This window comes from Protopterus annectens, chromosome 3.part1 (assembly GCF_019279795.1).
Source record: "Protopterus annectens isolate FY-2018-M chromosome 3.part1, PAN1.0, whole genome shotgun sequence".
NCBI lineage: Eukaryota > Metazoa > Chordata > Ceratodontiformes > Protopteridae > Protopterus > Protopterus annectens.
The window spans coordinates 1,749,219,066-1,749,238,770 of NC_056732.1; positions in this window are offsets into that span (position 1 = coordinate 1,749,219,066).

Here is a 19,705-nt window from a genome sequence, read left to right on the forward strand (position 1 = left end):
AAGGAGCTGAGATCCCTCATAAAATCCTCCAAAGCTAGTTATGAGAACAAAATCGCCACTGATTCTAAAGACAAGCACAAAGCATTCTATAGCTATGTCAAGAATCGCAATGGCAACACTCAGATCTGCTCTGGGTTACAGCACAATGGCACTAAATATACAGAACCAAATGCTGTTGCCATCATCCTAGCAGACAGGTTCAGTGCTAACTTTACCCCCCACTCACCCCCTAAAGGGCCCATTTCTATACCGGAAGAATGCCAAGTTCCTGTAATCACAGCTGTACAGGTAAAAAAACACACTCTCCAAAGCCAAGGACACAGCATCCATGGGACCTGAACACATCCCAGACTGCATTCTCCATGAACTACAGAATGAACTGGCACCCCATCTAAGCACCATGTTCAAACATAGCCTCACCTCAGGCTTTGTGCCCACTGAATGGTGCACAGTGACAGTTATCCCACTCTACAAAGGGGGGGGGCACCATGGAGCCGGGAACTACCGCCCCATTAGCCTAATGAGCCTGGTCTGCAAGGCCATGGAAGGTATCATCATGGAATTTATAAAGACCTTGGTAATCTCCAAACTCTGGACCATACCCAGTTTGGGTTTGTAAAAGGCAGATCATGTCTCCTAATCCTGATAGAGTTCTTTGAAGGAGTCACCAAAGCCGTAGATGAGGGTAAGGTGGTTCACACAGCCTAGATGTCGCCAAGGCTTTTGACACCAACTCCCACTCTGGAATTATAGATAAACTCAATAAACTAGGTAGCTCAGGAGGCAGGGATGACCCTAGCCCTGAGTAGCACCCTGCCATCACCGAGAATGATACCACAGTACAAGGACAAAATGACTGACTTCAACAATTGGCTAAGCTTCTGGTGTCATTCTAAGGGGATCCAGTATCTGTCTGTCTGGGATGACATGATCGACAAACCATGATGTTTTGCCAGAGATGGCCTGCACTTGTCGCCCTTGGGATTCTGGATACTGGCTAAGGCTCTTGCCACTACTATAGTGCCTTTTTAAGGCAAGGTTCAAATGACAAATTCGCCACCATAACAGGTACAAACAAGCAAAATCTGAGGGTAATGCTACTTAATCCTAGAAATCTAAACCTCAAAATGCACTCACTCGAGGCACTCCTTAGAATGGAGAACATCGACATCTGTGCAGTGACAGAGATCTGGTTCAAGGCTCCAGAGAGCACCCCTGCATTGCCAGGCTATAATTAATACAACACCTTTTGGCCACCTAACCTGGACTGAACCACTAAAGGTGGAGGTGTGTCCATATTCAATAAGAATATCCACACCTCCAGGCTAGTTGCTCAGCATAATACATCCGAGATTATCCAAGTGCAACTTACTCTGGGCAAGGCCGCAATCCAAATTGTAGCTTGCTACAGATCCCCGACCATAACTGAGGATTCCCACTCCTCATTTTGATACACTGGACAATATTAGGGTACAACCTAACACCCTAATAATGAGCGATTTCAACTGCCTCACCATTAAGTGGGAAAACTACTCATGTACCAACTCTTCTGTTCAAGGTTTTCTGGAATTCATAAATTCCAATGCTTTGGATCAACTTATCCACACAACGACCAGGGACAGCAATATCCTAGACCTGGTCATTACCAACATGGGCAACTGGTGTTCCACACCAGAGGTCAATTCCTTGTTGGTCAGATATGACCACAAGCTAATCACCCTAGACATCCACATCCCACCCCCACCCCGCATTACGGAAACCACCATAAAAAAAATTCTCCAAAGCCAACTTCACGCTTCTCAAGACAGAAGTGGCAAACTTCACGACACCCATGCTGATGGACAATAGAATCCTATACAAATGCACTTTATAAGCACTTACATGAGTGCATAGATCATGCAATCACTAACAGAACCAAGATGCTATCCTCCAAAAAAAGGGAGGCAATCTGGTGGTCCCCTGCCATAAACAAGCTCTACAACAGAAGAAAGAAACTGTTGAAAAAAAAGAGTAAAATCCCAGGATTGGAGGAACTCCCTGGTCAACCTCAGTAAGAAGCTGAGATCCATCATAAAGCTAGTTATGAAAACAAAATCACCACTGATTCTAAAGACAACCACAAAGAATTCTATAGTTATGTCAAGAATCTCAATGGCAACACTCAAATCAGCTCTGAGTTACAGCACAATGGCACTAAATATATAAAACCAACTGATATTGCTAACATCCTGGCAGATATTTACAGTGCTAACTTTACCCTCTCTCACCCCCTAATGGGCCCATCTCTATACCGGAAGAATGCAAAGTTCCTGAAATCATGTCTGCACAGGTAAAAAACACACTCTCCAAAGCAAAGAACACAGCATCTCTGGGACCTGACAACATCCCAGGCTGCATTCTACATGAACTACAGAATGAACTGGCACTCCACCTAAGTACCATGGTCATTTATAGCCTCACCACAGGCTTTGTGTCCACTGAATGGGGCACAGCAATGGTTATCCCACTCCACAAAGGGGGAGCCACCATGGACCCCGGGAACTACCGCCCCATTAGACTGATGAGCCTGGTCTGCAAGGCTATGGAATGTAGCATCATGGAACTTATAAACAATTACATTGACAATCTCCAAACTCTACACCCTATCCAGTTTGGGTTTGTAAAAGGCAGAGCATGTCTCCTAAACCTGAGAGACTTCTTTGAAGTGGTCACCAAGACTGTAGATGAGGGTAAGGTGGTTCACACAGCCTATCTAGATCTTGCCAAGGCTTTCAGCATCATCCCCCACTATGGAATTATAGATAAACTCACTAAACTAGGTATAAATCCTTATGTCACAAGATGGGTTGCCAACTGGCTCACTGACAGAACCCACACTGTGAAAGTAGCAGACTCTAAATCCAAATTCATACCAGTGAAAAGTGGAGTACCACAGAGTTCAGTCCTGGGTCCCCTCCTGTTTGGTATCTACTTCTCTGAAGTACAGGCTAACACAGAAGGTCTTTGACTAACAAAGTTTGCAGATGACTGCAAACTAGGAGCCATAATCAAAACTCCTAATGATGTGGACATCCTAAAAAAGGACCTCACTGAGACAGATGCCAGGTGTCAAAGCCATGGCCTCAAGCTCAATGCCAAAAAGTGCATTGTCATCCCTTTTGGTAAAAACTCTGTACCCATGAACTACCACATAGGCGGTAGTCTACTTAACACCAAAAGTGTGATAAGAGACCTTGGGACACAGGTGGACAGTAGTCTCTCCTTTGATAACCACATTGCCACAGTAGTCAGGAAATCCTTCTACGTGGCACACCTCATCACAAAAGGTTTCTCATCCAGGAAAAAATAGTTAATTATTCCCCTCTACTCATCACTCATTAGACCCATTATAGAGTACAATGCCCCTTTTGGTATGTACCTCTCAATACATCTACAACAACTGAAAAGGCCACAGAAATACCCCACAAAGAGGATTACTAGCCTCAAACAGATGCCCTATGCAGACAGTCTCAAAAAACTTCATCTTTACTCCATCGCATATCGCCTACTCAGAGGTGACCTCTGCCTAACATACAAAGCTATGTCAAACCCAGAGCTGTTGGACATGCTCCACCTAAAGAAATCCCAATCCCTCCAAGCTACATGCTCTAGGGACCTAAACCTTGTCACCACAATAAACATAACATGCTGGAGGGATTGATTCCTGTCCCAGTGACTTCCCATACTCTGGAACAAACTACCCATCTATGTCAAACAAAGCTCCTCATTAGCATTCTTCAAGAAAAATCTTTATGATTGAATGGGAGATAGGAAATTCACCCCAGGGATCACTTCTGTGGCTCTGCTTGACAGGGGCACAGGAAAATAATTTTCTTGGGTGGTGAAAGCCAGGGTACCATTTGGCTAGGCTTATATAGGCCCTAGGGCCAATAGCCTAGTACCTACTTATGAACCTATGAACCTATAAATCCCTGTGTCACAAGATGGGTTGCCAACTGGCTCACTGACAGAACCCACACTGTGAAAGTAGCAGATTCCAAATCTGACTTCAGACCAGTGACAAGTGGAGTACCACAGGGTTCAGTCCTGGGTCTTCTCCTGTTTGGTATCTACTTTTCTGAAGTACAGGCTAACACAGAAGGTCTTTGCAGACCTACGTAGGTAGAACACTAGATCCAGAAATATGTCAAGAACCTGAAATGTTTAACGTCTGACAAGTTTATTTTAAACAGACAACGTTTTCATTGCTAACAAGGCAACTTCTTCAGAAAAAAATGATATAAATAACATTAACATTTTTCGTGCCATTCCTTTGACATTCGTATTTACATTTTTCAAGTGCCCACCCTCTTAAACAGAAACGTTCGATTGTCAAAGGACAACTTGTGAGAGCATCAAGACTATGTACACTTGATGTTGACTTTGACAGTGAATGTAAAAACTTGAAGAATATGTTTTTGAATCGTGGGTACCCTAAACCACCAATAATAGACTTAATCTCGGAAATTAAACACAAACGTACAAGTGGGACCTTAACAGCTATCTTACAACACAAAGAATCAACTAACTCGATCGAATGTAGAAACAATGACACTTATCAGGAATGTAGTACAACAACAATAGCTGGGACGGATGTGGTAACTTTAAGTGGAACAGACGAGGTCACTTTACACAGTAAAGAGTACAATACGAGTTTCATAACAGTATTTAACAAAGATAGTGACTCGATTGTATCAATTCTATACAACAACTGGCAACTTATTGGTAAAGACCCTACTCTTTTAGCAAAAATCGGATTTAGGTTCCATATTACATTCAAGAGGGGTATTAATTTGAAGAAGTTATTAGAAAACAAAACTTTATCTTTTACTAACAAAACTAAAGGTTGTTTTCAATGTGGAGTCTGCAGCATGTGCAAAAACATCAAACCTATGAACAGTTTTTCAGTTCATAAGATTAATACAAGATTTACGATCAGACAAAGACTAGATTGTAATTCCAAAAGTATTGTTTATATAGCTCTTTGTAATTCTTGTCCAGCCTATTATATAGGCAAAACTGATCATAGATTTAGAGATAGGGTGTACGAGCATTCGTACGCCATCTCTAAAAATAAAAAAGAAAACGCTTTAGCGAGACATACTTCTGAGTTTCCTGGTCATTCATTTACATTTACTGGTATTGACCAAATAACAGAGAACATCAGAGGTGGTCCAACTTAACCTTTATTCAGGGGCGGCCCATGCTATCGGGCTGCCGGACTGCAGCCCCCTCAACCAAAAAAAAAGAAAAAAAAAGAAAAAAAAACTTTTAAAATTTGCGGACTTCGCGCATGTGCAGTAGTCCAGACTACTGCGAGTCTACTGCGCATGCTCACGGCAGTCCAGGTAGGGAAACATCTGTGCACTTTTAAAGTGCACAGACTCACTGGGAAAACACGTCAGGGCCGGACTGCAACAGCAGCAGTCAGCATCGGGACTGTGGATTAGGGTTTGGATCGCGGGAATCTCGCGGGACTATGGAGTATTGCGCGGGCATTTGGATTAACATTATGGAGAATGGGCAGCAAGGACAGGTAAGTGTGTTAATTACTTTAGTCTAGAATGGTAGGGAAGTGTGTGAATGAATATATGCCTAATTGAATGGACTGGTGTGTGTTTATTGTTTATTAGGGAAGCCTATGTGAATGGACTGGTGTGTGTTTATTGTTTAGTAGGGAAGCCTATGTGAATGGACTGGTGTGTGTGTGTAAAAATGCCCCAGGTGCTCATGGTGGTGTGGTAGGGAATACCTCAGGCTTGAACCCTGTACCCTGTATGCAGGTGTTAAAGACTTGAGTTCCCTACCCACCACCATTTGTAAAAAAATTGCAGATTTTTGCCTCATATTTGATCTGATCTGTTCCTCATAATATCTGTGGTTTGTAAATGTTCCCGTGCTTGATATTTGATGGTGTAGTAGTAGCATTGTTGCCTCACAGCTGCAGGTTCTCAGGTTTGATTCTTGGCTGGGGTTCCTTCTTTGTTGTTGGGTCGTTTGCTTGATATTTGATGGTGTAGTAGTAGCAGTGTTGGGGGTTCCTTCTTTGTGGGGTCTGCTTGCTTGATATTTGATGGTGTAGTAGTAGCATTGTTGCCTCACAGCTGCAGCTTCTCAGGTTTGATTCTTGGCTAGGGTTCCTTCTTTGTGGGGTCTGTATCTTCTCCCTGTGTTTGTGTGGGTTTGCTTTTGTGTCCTCCCATGTTACGAAGACATGTCTGCATTATTTCTTCCTGGGCCTCTGCTGAAAATTGTTTTTTTTGTTCCAAGTCAGACTGTCCTGATTAACAAATGTTAAATAAAATTGACAGGCATTTGAATTTCAAACTTCAGGTTTCTGAATGTTTAATTTCTTACATATTTGATGGTGCAGTGGCAGTATTGTTGCCTCATAGCTACAGGATTTGTGGTTTGATTTTTGGCTGTGGTGCCTTCTTTGTGACGTCTCCATCTTATCTCTGTGTTTGTGCGGATTTGCTCTGGTATCCTGCCATTTTACAAAGACGTGTCTACAGTATTTCTCCCTGGGCCTCAGCTGAAAATTGTTTTTGTTCCTTCAGAAGTAAAATTGACAGGCATTTGAATTTCAGAATTCATAGTCTTCAGAAAATACATAGTAAAACAACTTTTTATTCTAGCAATAAATATATAGTAACACAACCTTTTATTATAGCAATTTTTTATGTTTATAAAATGACTATTTGAAATTTTTCCTTATTTTTGGGACTGTAATACCCTGTTAGTGGCTTTGTCCAGGCTTTTTGTGCTAAGGTTGACAGCTATGGCAAGAACTGAATTCACTGAATATGTTTGAGGGCTGTATTCCCTCATTACTGGGTTTGTCCAGGTGTTTTGTGCTAAGGGGTTGACAGCTATGGTGAGAACTGAATTAATTAAATGATAGCCATTTAAGTTTCAGTCTTCCTCTCGTTCACAAAACAGCTGATTTGGCGTAGTGGTATGTTGCTCTTGACTGTTTTGCACAGGGACCTTGTCTGTAAAATTACGATGGTAACACAGCATTTTTCTTTCACAAAGCAGGTGATTTGGCATAATGGTATGTTCTGCCTCTTTTTTGCACAGGGACTTTGGCAGTAAAATGTATGGTGGTACCGTGGTAACACAGCATTTTATTCTAGCAGCTTTCCAAGATTATACAAGCAATGTTTAATGTGTCCCTGGTTTTTGTCCTTTTGACCCACCCCAATAAATTTTGCTTTTTCCAGACTTCTTGTGCTGTGAAGTTGAGATGCAGTTGAGTATTGAGCAGATTTTACAAGGAGCTGAGAGCTGCAAGGGAAGAGAAGTTTAGTGCTAATAGCACAACAGGCTGTGTGCTTGCTTTTGTGGCAAAAGGTTGTTGGTTCTACTCCCATAAGGGGTGAATGCTGAAAGTTAAGATACTAATTATGAGCCTGTTATCAGTTTGCCATCCATTTCCTATTGCAATATTACTAGCTTATTTTTAATGTAATTTAGGCAATTTATTCCACACGGGCATCAGACACTTTATTGTTTGATGAAACCATGAAATGTAAAGGTGATTGCTAGCACCAACCTCTTCATTACAGATTTATTTAACGTGGAATTATTTAGATGACTTTTTTACTACTACAGAGATTGTGCATATTTACTGATAATGGTGGACTGTAGAATTATGCATATTTACTGCTAATAGTGGACTGTACAAGTTTGAGTAGACTTTTATGATGGAAATGTTCTGAATTGGACAGTTTTGTTTCATTGTTTACTGGAAAAATGTTCAAAGCAATAGGAAGGTGTATCAAAGAGCACATGTATGTTTCATATGCAAGGGGCCTCTGATTTGAAAACAGCCCAGAATTCATTTTGATCTGCCACGAGTAAAATGTATTTTCTTTGAATGTGGAGTTTAATGTTGTTTCAGTGAATGTGAGTTTCAAGGGCAGAGAAGGTTTAATGCCAAGTTTGTTATGTCTTAGTGTTTGTGCTGTAAAATGCAAAAATAAAACTTTCAAATGAAGTTCAAATCATCATAGAAGTAAATCAGTATGCACATTAGTGTTTATGGTAAATGGAGTGAAATAGCAAATTAATGGATCATTGGAATGGCTGCAGGGAGGCTCCATTTGACCAGGGTTTTGTGAGGGGGAAGGGCAGCAAACTTAGACAGCCCCAGCTGAACCATACCTCCCAACTGTCCAGATTTTCAAAGAATGAATAGATGTTTTGCTTCTTATTTTTGATTTATTCCTCATAAAATTTGTGGTTTTCTGGCAAATCATTTAGGAATTAAGTCACTAAATAATGACACACCTAGTTTCAGACTTCATAACCTTCAGAAAAATGCATGCTAAAGTAAGACCTGTTCTATCAACTGTCCCAGTTTATAAAAGAGCTTTTTTTAGTACTGTTTATATGTTCCCCGCAATATATTTGGCCTTGTCCATATTTATGTCCCAGTTTATACAAGAGCAATTTTTAGTACTGTTTATATGTTCCCCCAATATATCTGGCCTTGTCCAGATTTATTGCATTAACAGGTTGAGAGGTACATGCAAATAAATTGCTTTATAGAATTAGGCATAGCCAAACCTCTGAACTGTCCCTGATTTTGACTCAAAATGTTGCTCTTCCCTAATGATCCCTCCATAAAATAGCAATTTTGGAAGAAAACATGGAGGGTTTATAATTAAGAAATAACTGTAATAATCAGATTACTTTTATTTCAGAAATGCATGTAGATTATTTTATTTTGTCAGCTGCTCAAGTTAGCAGTACTAATATTAAAGTGTCCCTTCTTTGACAGGTTCCCAGCTGTATTGTGTTGCTATTTTATATTTTACATCACATTTTTTGGTCCATGTTTCATAAAATTGTGTTTTTTTGGCAAATTAGTGACAAATAATTAAAGACTGAAGTTAGAAAATAATGACAGACATTTGAGTTTCAGATTTCATACCATTCAGAAAATTCATACTGGGGGCGTGGCCAAGGATGAACACAGGATAGCAGCAGATTTCTTCAGCTCCACCAACTTAACTGCACTGACAGGAAATAATTACTTTAAAAATCAACTAATGAAATAATTTTCTTTCTAAATACGTTTGGAATATCAGTTTCTTGAATAATATGTAAAAAAGAAAGAAAATTTCAATAATTTTCCTGTCAGAAATCATCTTGGAAATTTCTCTTTCATCACCTCTGTTCAAAATGAGTTCCAGTAAGGCAAACAGTCAGGATTCCAGCATCAAGAAAGAGCTTCAGTCTCTGATATCTACTATTCAGCAACTAACAACCAAAATGGACAAACTGGATACTAAAATTGATAACTTCATAGAAAAAACTACAAAACAAATGGATTTGTTACATCAAGACTTGCAACAACAGAAGGCTCAGATTACAGGCATAGAAGAGACTGTTAATGATATGGAGAACAGAATCCAGGAAGACGAAATTAACATTGAGTTTTTGCTGAAGCAGAACACACACCTACAATCCAAACTTGATGACCTGGAAAACAGATCTAGACGCAATAATATTAGGATTTTTGGACTGCCAGAAAATATAGAATATTACTTCCTTTTTAAATACTTGGCTTCCCAAAACTTTAGACTTGTCAGAAGCATTTTCTTTTGGTATTGAAAGAGCCCATAGGTCCTTATCTAATTTTAACTCTAACAAAAAGTATCCTAGATCAGTTATAGTAAGATTTTTATCATCTTATGGCAAGGAGATGGTATTAAAATCTGCATGGGCTAAAGCACCTATTAAAATTAATGAGGCAACTGTGTGTTTTGACAATGACTATTCTTCCTTGGTAATAACTAAAAGAAAAGTTTTTTTGCCATTAATAAGAGAGCTTAAGAAAGCACAGTTCAAAACTTACCTTTTATTTCCTGCCAAACTAAAAATCTTTTTACCTGATGGCCCTAGAATTTTTGAAGACTTGGACTCTGCTTTGCTGTATATTAAAAAAAATAAGATATTAGATAAAATAGAAGATATGGAATGGGCAAGTCCTTCTTTAAAGAGGATGGCAACAGGAACTTCTTGGAAGACTTCAGAGAAGCAAAAAAGACTAAAAAACAAATTACATGTTCTATATATTTTTTTCTTTTTCCTTCTCTCTTAATCTCTTCAAATACAGTTACTGCATCTCCAGAAAGCCACAAATATTTTAAAGATTTATTCAAAGTTATTTTTCTGTGTGCAAAGAACTGTTTTTGTTTCATAAATAGTCAAACTCTCTGAGGAACAAATAACATGCTATCAATCAACTTGTTTCTCTTTATGATAAAGAGACCTAAGGTTAGTAATTTGATACATTTTCTTTCTCTTCTTGTTTTAAATAATGGCATTCTTTTTAAACTATGCATTTAGTGAGGGGTGGGGGAGGGCAAGGAGAGAAGTATGATGAAAAATATGGAAAAAGTGAAATAATAACTTATTAGTTCTTTAAAACTATATATGCTGTTTAAACACTGTTGCTAAATATTATACCATGACTTTATTGCTTATACATGATTACAAATAATATGTCACGATATAATTGCAAATAATTAGAACTAAAATAGTTGTAAGTAATATGTTTCATGTTTAACGTTATTACTACAAACAGCAAGTAATATTTCTTTGTAGATACTCTCTGTAGCTTCCTTTTTTCTTTCTTCTCTCTCTCTCTCTTTCTTTTTTTCTCTACTCTCTTCCTTTTCTTTTTTTTCTCTCTCTCTCTTTCTCTCTTATAAGTACAGTTATATGCTTCTGATAATACTGATATATGTATATAATAAGATTTGTATGAGAAAATGAAATGGGGCATATAAAAATAAGTTGTATAATATGTTAAATAACTGTAGGCTTGGTTTCACTGTCATAGAGACTGTAATGACTTGTAAAATACTTTGCAAAGGTTTTGCACTGTTTAGTTTCATTTGTATTACTAAATGAATGTCAGTCACTTGTATTTACTAAAATTCCCGCCAGAATGTTAAGGGAGACAATTTGGGATGTGGGTTACCTCGTGAATAGTGTCCTCGAGTTGTTTTAAAAGCTTCAACACTCAGAATACATGCAGAGAAGCTGAATGCAGTCATTTTGAACTTTGACCCCTGATTTCACACTGACACATCGCAGATTCAAGAAGAACACTGTTCCAGGAAGTAGAACTACTGTAAATGCGACTTTGTGATGAAAAACTAACTTTATGACATCTAAATGTGAGTTATTCTTTATAACAACTTACTTATTTAAGATGTAATTTATAAAATATGAAAGTTATAATGATTTTAAATGATTCAGTATGCCATAGTAAGCAAGTGAGATATTTTAGAAGGCATAGAAGGTAAAACATATATACACATGTTTTTGAAAGCTTACATGACTGCAACATATTATTGTATATAAATACTTATGATTTAAACATATATAATGTTATAAATCATTTGACTTATCTAATTGACAAGCACAAGTATCATTATGATTATATCTTAGAAGAAACTGTCATGTGACATATTTTAAAGCAGCAGTTCAGATATATAAAATACAGATGGCTTTCTTCACAATGATTTATGTATAACTAGGAATTTACATTGCTGTGCAGTATGATTTGTAAACATATGTATGAGTATAATATTTTATTTACTGGCAATAATAAGTATGAGAAGAATGCTTTGGTGCAAGTAATTTAAAGATTTTAAAACTGTTAACTGCATTTCTATGGCAGAAAGTAGGAATACCCTAATATATGTAATGTCTGAACCATAATAGCCTAAGTTATTGAATCCAAATGAACATAAGAACTTATTTTTACAAACTTTTAATAAACTAATATATAGATATGCCCCCCTTTTTTTTCTCTCTCTCTCTCTTCCTTTCTCTCTCTCTCTTCTCAGTTCCCATTATCAAGTTTATTAGAATGCTATTTTGATTATGAGTGTATTATACAAAATAGATATACATAGTAATATGAGCTGTTTCTAAATGTTCTTATTTGTTTATATGAAGCTGATTTATAAATTGTTTAGCTTTGTCTTACTAGATAATCTAATTAAACGAGGTTAACGTTAGTTAATAATAGTTAGTATTGAATTGATATGGTGGCAGCTGAGGTACTGCTGCTTAGGATAGGGGGATAACTTGAGTGGTATGTGCTACTCAAAGTTGGAGTTCTTAACTCCAGGCTGGGTGCAATGTTTAATCCTAATATTATTTTCACCTGTTTATTGTTGTTTGTATATAGTTCTGACATCCACAACACATTTTATAAACTCATTGTCACTACAAATAAAAGTGAAGCTTATACAAAATCCCATAAGATTTTCAATAAATACAGCTATAATTAATGGTACACCTAAAGGAGGAGGTATAATATCATTTATTTTGTTAATTGTTATTCTGATTATATGTTTTATATGTTTATAAAAGCTAAATGTTTTCTCTAAAAGGAATTTCTTTAAACATTAATGGACTGAATAACCCATGTAAAAGGGCAAGTTTAATGAGATACATTAATTTGCATAGGGCCAACTTAGTATTCCATCAAGGAACACATCTCCTGAAAAAGGATATTGATAAATTAGCCACTAATAAATATACAGTCTTGGTTAGTTCAGAACACACTCAGAAAAAAAGAGGAGTGGCTATTTTATGGAATAAAAGTATGCCCATACCTAAAACTATTAAGTCTTATAAAGATGATAAAGGAATGTTTTGTATGGTTACAATACAGATTAATGGAAAGACATATACATTAATCAATGTATATTGGATACCAGGAATTGGCATTAATACAGTGAAACACCATCTCAATAAGATCATATCATTTTCTATAGGAGATATTATTTTAGCAGGTGACTTTAATTGTGTTCTACATGAAAAAGATACTACTACTATAGGAAAAAGGAAATTTACATCTAATGCAAAACATTTAAAGGATTTTGTTAATTTATATCATTTGAATGATATTAATAATCAGATATATTCAAAATCATTACCATACACTTTTTTTTCTAACAGATATAAAACTTATTCAAAAATAGATAAAGTCTTTATTTCTAACCAGATGGTAACAGACTTAATTAATTCTAAAATCATTTCGTGTCCTATATCAGATCATAATTCAATTGTCTTTGAGTTTATGATAAAAAGTACTTACAATGTTCAGATCAAAAGGATACCAGCATACTTAACTCAACTAAAAGACTATAAAGATTATATACTTTCAGAAGTGCAACATTTTTTAGACTTAAACAATACACCTGAAGTCTCCATTGTTTATGTTTGGGATGCTTTAAAATCATATTTATATGGACAAAGTATCAGATGGTATAATAATAAAAGGAAATCTTGGGACAAGGAATTAATAGATATTCAAAGCAAATTAGACTCATACAAACATAATAATAAAGAAAATATTATGGACAAAAAAGTCATTGAATAAATAAATAAATTAAATGAGAAATACAAAGAAATTTTAACTCATAAAGTTAAAATAACATTAGAGAAATATAAGTTTTTGTCTTACTCAATCAGTCCCAAATACTTGACAGACTTAAAAATAAAACAAAAAGGTTGAATAAACAAAATCATATCAAAGAAATTTTCTCTCCAAGGAAAAAGAAGAATGTTTCTAGTTTACCAGAAATATTAGATGAATTTAGAAATCACTTTCACAAAATTAATCATAATAACATTAACATGGAGCCTAAAGATAAAATAAAGAAATTTATAACTACAAACACGAACAAAAAACTTAATAAACAACAGACTAAACTAATGGATAAAAATATTTCATATACAGAGGTTATTACACAAATAAACAAGCTTAAATCAAAGCACCAGGTAATGATGGTATTATACCAGAGATCTATAAAATTCTTCCCAAAAGTACTTACTCATTAATAAATAAGGTTTTTATTTTGGCCCAAAATGAGTTAACAACTCCCCCATCTTGGCAATACACATTTATTTCACCAATTTTAAAACCCAATAAAGACCCAACCAGATGCACTTCATATAGACCTATTTCATTACTTAATGTTGACTATAAAATGTTTATGAGTATTTTTGCTGATAGATTAAAGACAATCATCCCAGGCATTATAGATATAGACCAGACAGGCTTTATTGTAAATAGAAATACTTTTGATAATATAAGGAGAACTTTAACGTTAATTGATTTTGCAAATAGGAAAAGAAAGATTTAACACTTATTAGTCTCGATATAAGTTCAGCATTTGATTCAGTAAGTTGGGACTACTTGTTTATCTTACTGAAGTGCACAAACTTCTCAGATGCATTTGTAAATCTAATTGAACATCTATATAAAGGAGCATTGGCTTACATTAAGATAGGAACATATGTCTCACAAAAATACCCATTTTAAAAGGTACAAAACAAGGGTGTCCACTCTCTCCACTATTATTTACTTTAATAATGGAGCCTTGGGCTAATTTGATCAGAAATAGTACTGATATAGAAGGATTTGATATAGATGAAAATACAATATCTAAAATTCAACTTTTTGCAGATGATGTTCTAATTACATCAGCAGGATCTAACTCTTCTATGCAGTCCTTATTTGATATAATGATGGATTTTAAAAATATCTCTGGTTTAATATTCAATGAAGATATAACTAAAATTTTACCTATCTACACACGAAAAATGTCCTCATTAATGATTTTAACAAATATATACCCAACTCAGGTCAGATAACTTACTTAGGTATAATATTAACTAAAGATATCAAATCTATTATACATAATAATTATAGTACCTGTCTTCTTAATATACAAAATCTTTTCAATAGCTGGAACAATATGTTTTTACCATGGAAGAGAGACTCACAATTATTAAAATGATAGTATTCCCTAAGATATTATACTTAATACAATCAATAATACTCCCACCTACAAAAATAATTATTAAGAAATTGAATTCACTAATGTTAAACTTCTTATGGGCACCTAATAGACCTAGGATTGCATTAAAGAAACATACTAATAGCTGGTCTCAAGGGGGCATTTCATTTCCAGACTTTAATTTATATACTATCTCTTCTATTATAAAAGTTATTACTTTGTTAATAGATCAGTCATATGTTGCAAGATGGAAAGATTACTGGGAATTAATTAGCATTCACTTCATGAAAATCTCTTTAATACATAAAAATATTATTGTAAATAACCCCATGTTATGGTTACTAAAAGAATTTTGTACTTCATCCATTTCACCAAAATATATAGTTAGTTACCCATTAAACATTATTATCAGTTATCATAATTTTATATTCATGCATCCTAAGTATAAGGAATGGAATTTTATTCTATTCCCTATAATGTATACACAAGGTATGCTTTTGTCAACCACCTCTGAAAGAACTCTTTTAGTCACAGAGAATGATCTAAAGTATTGGTATCAGTTGCTGTCTGATAATAAAGTAAAAAATTTAGACTTCTTAAAGCAAGAATTTGATTTGAAAGAAACATGTTGGTTAGAAATTCAGACTTTTAGACAGCATCTTATTAATAAAATTGATTTAATGTATTTAACAGTTAAAGAATCTGTTCCAATACTGATTGATTACTTGATATTAAATTTACAACATAGAGTTTCTGATAAAGGTAAGCTCTCATACATACATAAAATTATCAGAGAAGAAACTCATTACAGTTCAGATACCTATTGGAATTATTTCATTTCCATTAATGGTGAATCACCAAAACAACAAGATAAACAATATATATTGAAATCTGCTTATAAAACTACTTTTTCCATTAATTGGAGACTTTTTACTTGGAAATTTTTACATAGATCCTTCTACACACCTTTAATGATGAATAAAATAAATAATAAAGACAACTTATGTAAAAGATGTAATGTAGAAATAAATGCTGATTGGGCACATATGTTTTATGACTGTATAAAATTGAAGGAATATTGGAAGTTAATCAATGATTTTTTGCAGGCCCTTTTCACAGATAATTTCATTGTTTCTAAATCACTTATATTATTAACACACCTGTTCCTAAAAGTGTTAAAAAAGTTAAACTTTCCTTATTATGGTCTATTCTAGCAGTGGCTAGAAAAATAATAACCAGAAATTGTATTTCAGATACCCCTCCTTCATTTAATTAATTTAAAAATGTTATGACTGAAGTGTGTCATATGGAATTGATGACAATAAAATCAAGAACTACTAGAAAAACATCTTATTATATTATATGGGATACTTTACAAAACCTGTTAAAAAAATCTTAGTTTCAATAGCATGACATTATAGTTTAATCAATTGATTTGATTTGTAGTGGATGTCTTTGTAAATACTTTGGTTATTTTATTGAATGTTATAACTATTTCTATTTTAATTGCTTGTATAAAATTGTTATGATATTTATTTTGTATGTTAAAAACAATAAACTTGTTTTTTAAAAAAAAAGAAAATTCATACTAATGCAAGACCTCTATTAGCTTTCTAAGGTTATAAGAGTGATATTTTAAAAATGTTCCTTATTTTTGGGCTTTTGTCCCATTTCTTTGTATGGCTTTGTCCAGATTTCTTGCTCTGAGGTTGAGAGGTATGACAAATTTGTCAGGGCCATCACAAGTCAGCCAGAGACATTTCAAACTGTGACATACTTGTTACACCCCACTCCCCCATGTAGTGACTCAGGCAAGGAGTAGTTATGCAGTGTAAATGTGCAGAAAATCCCACCCATCCAAGGTAGACACAAGTACTAGAGTGGCTTTTCATCTGTCCTTGATTTTTGCAGAATGGTCTGGTTTCTGTCATATTTTTTGTACTGTTGATTTATGCTTATTACTCAAAGTGCATGTTGCTCTGTGTTTAAGTAGCAATACTTTAATGACCATCAGGTAAGCTTGGCTGAGATTGCAAGATGCAAGTAAGCTTTAATACGCATACTGTTAAAGAATTGCCAACACTGAAGGCCTTTCTGTTGCCATGTAGAGAATACTTAACTAGATAATGTATAAGCCTTGGGTATTGAAATGCATATGCCAGTATTTGTAATAAATGACAGAATTACATTATTTTAAGAGTCTCATTACACTCTTGGAGACTTACAGTCATCTCTGCAGGCTTTAACCATAAACCGAATGCCAATCGTGTGGTCTATAACCTATACAGTAATCCTTTTAAGCAATGTATCTTGAGCTTATTTCTTGTTTGCTTTTCATTTTTTACTTTGATCATGTTTTCCCCATGAAACAAGTAGTTGTTAGGCAGCAGGTCTTTTTGGATAAGGAACATTTTTACAAGTGGGGCATCAGAGATTTCTACTTTCAGCATGTTACTTTAATAAAGCTGAATATAAATTATAATTAGAACTGCAGTGCAAGAAGTGGTTTGAGTTGAGTGCTGCTTGTTTTTCTTATACTTGATTTTGACTGGCATTTCATTAATGTATTTAAAAAAGTAATTTATTTCTTCTTGCCTCACAACCTTTTTTGTTTCCATCTAGATATTAAGCTGTCATGCAGCCAATGCATTGAAATATTTTTATTCTTCTACACTTCATTTTGTCTTGATTGGACTCTCATGACAACTGTTTGGCACCCAATGCAGTATATTTAGTTTTTGTGGTTTGCTACTACAGGTGTTTGTGTGTGTGGTAGGGAATACCTCAGGCTTGAATCCTGTACCTTGCATGCAGGTTTTAAAGACCTTAATTCCCTACCCACCACCATTTGTGAAAAAAAAACTGCAGATTTTTGCCTCATGTTTGATCTGATCTGTTCCTCATAATATCTGTGGTTTGTAAATATTGTAATGCTTGATATTTGATGGGGCAGTTGTAGCATTGTTGCCTCACAGCTGCAGGTTCTCAAGTTTGCTTCTTGGCTGGGGTGCCTTCTTTGTGGGGTCTTAATCTTCTCCCTGTGTTTGTATAGGTTTGCTTTTGTATCCTCCCATGTTACAAAGACATGTCTGCATTATTTTTTCCTGGGCCTCTGCTGATTTTTTTTTGTTCCAAGTCAGACTGTCCTGATTAACAAATGTTAAATAAAATTGACAGGCATTTGAATTTCAGACTTCAGGTTTCTGAATGTTTAAGTCTTTGCATATTTGATGGTGCAGTGGTAGTATTGTTGCCTCACAGCTATAGGTTTTCTGGTTTGATTCTTGGCTGGGGTGCCTTCTGTGTGGAGTCTGCATCTCCTCCCTGTGTTTGTGTGGATTTGCTCTGGTGCCCTGTCATTTTACAAAGACGTGTCTGCAGTATTTCTCCCTGGGCCTCTGCTGAAAATTGTTTTTATTCTGTCAGCAGTAAAAATGACAGGCATTTGAATTTCAGACTTCATGTTCTTCAGAAAATACATAGTAACACAACCTTTTATTCTAGCAATTTTCTAAGTTTATAAGATGAATATTTGAAATTTGTCCCTATTTTTGGGACTGCATTCCCTCATTATTGGCTTCGTCCAGGTCTTTTGTGCTAAGGTTGACAGCTATGGCAAGAACTGAATTCACTGAATGTTTGAGGGCTGTATTCCCTCATTACTGGGTTTGTCCAGGTGTTTTGTACTAAGAGGTTGACAGCTATGGTGAGAACTGAATTCACTAAATGATAGCCATTTAAGTTTCAGTTTTCCTCTTTTACAAAGCAGCTGATTTGGTGTAGTGGTATGTTGCTCTGTTTTGCACAGGGAGCTTGGCAGTAAAATGTATGGTTCTAGCAACTTTCCAAGATTATATAAGCAATGTTTGTGTCCCTGTTTTTTGGGCTTTTGACCCCCCCCAATACATTTTGGCTTTTTCCAGTTTTCCTGTGCTGCAAAGTTGAGTATTGAGTAGATTTTACAAGGAGCTGAGAGCTGCAGGTGAACAGAAGTTTAGTGCTGCTTAAGTGAAGTTGGTTTCCCTTGTTAATATAGCACAACAAGTTGTGTACTTGTCTTTGATGCAGAAGGCTGTGGGTTCTACTCCCACAAGGGGTGGATGCTACTGTACTGAGAATGTTCTCCTTGGTGAAGATACTGACTATGAGTTCGTTATCAGTTTGCCATCCATTTCCTCTTGCAATATTACTAGCTTATCATTTTTTTAATGTAATATAGGCAATTTTTTCCTGAGGGGCAACAGGCACTTTATTTTTCGATGAAACCATGAAATATAAAGGTGTTTGCTAGCAGCAACCTCTTCATTAGTTACAGATTTCTTTAATGTGGAATTATTTAGATGACTTTTACTTCTTCAGAGATAGTGCATATTTACTGATAATGGACTGTAGAATAGTGCATATTTACTGATAATGGACTGTAGAATTGTGCATATTTACTGATAATGGACTGTAGAATTGTGCATATTTACTGATAATGGTGGACTGCGGAAGTCTGAGTAGACTTTTATGATAAATGTTCTGAACTGGGCAGTTTTGTCATTATGGGTGCATGCATTTTGTTTCATTGTTTGCTGGAAAAATGCTCAAAACAAATTTAAAACGCCCTCTAACAACTGTAATATATTGTACAAGGAATATAATTTAGTACAATGAGGAAGGTGTATCAAAGAGCACATGTATGTTTCATATGCAAGGGGCCTATGATTTGAAAACAGCCCAAAAGTAATCTTTATCTGCCACTGGCAAAATGTATTTTCTTTGAATGTGGGTTTCAATGCTGTTTCAATGAATGTGAGTTTCAAGAGCAGAGAAGTTTTAAT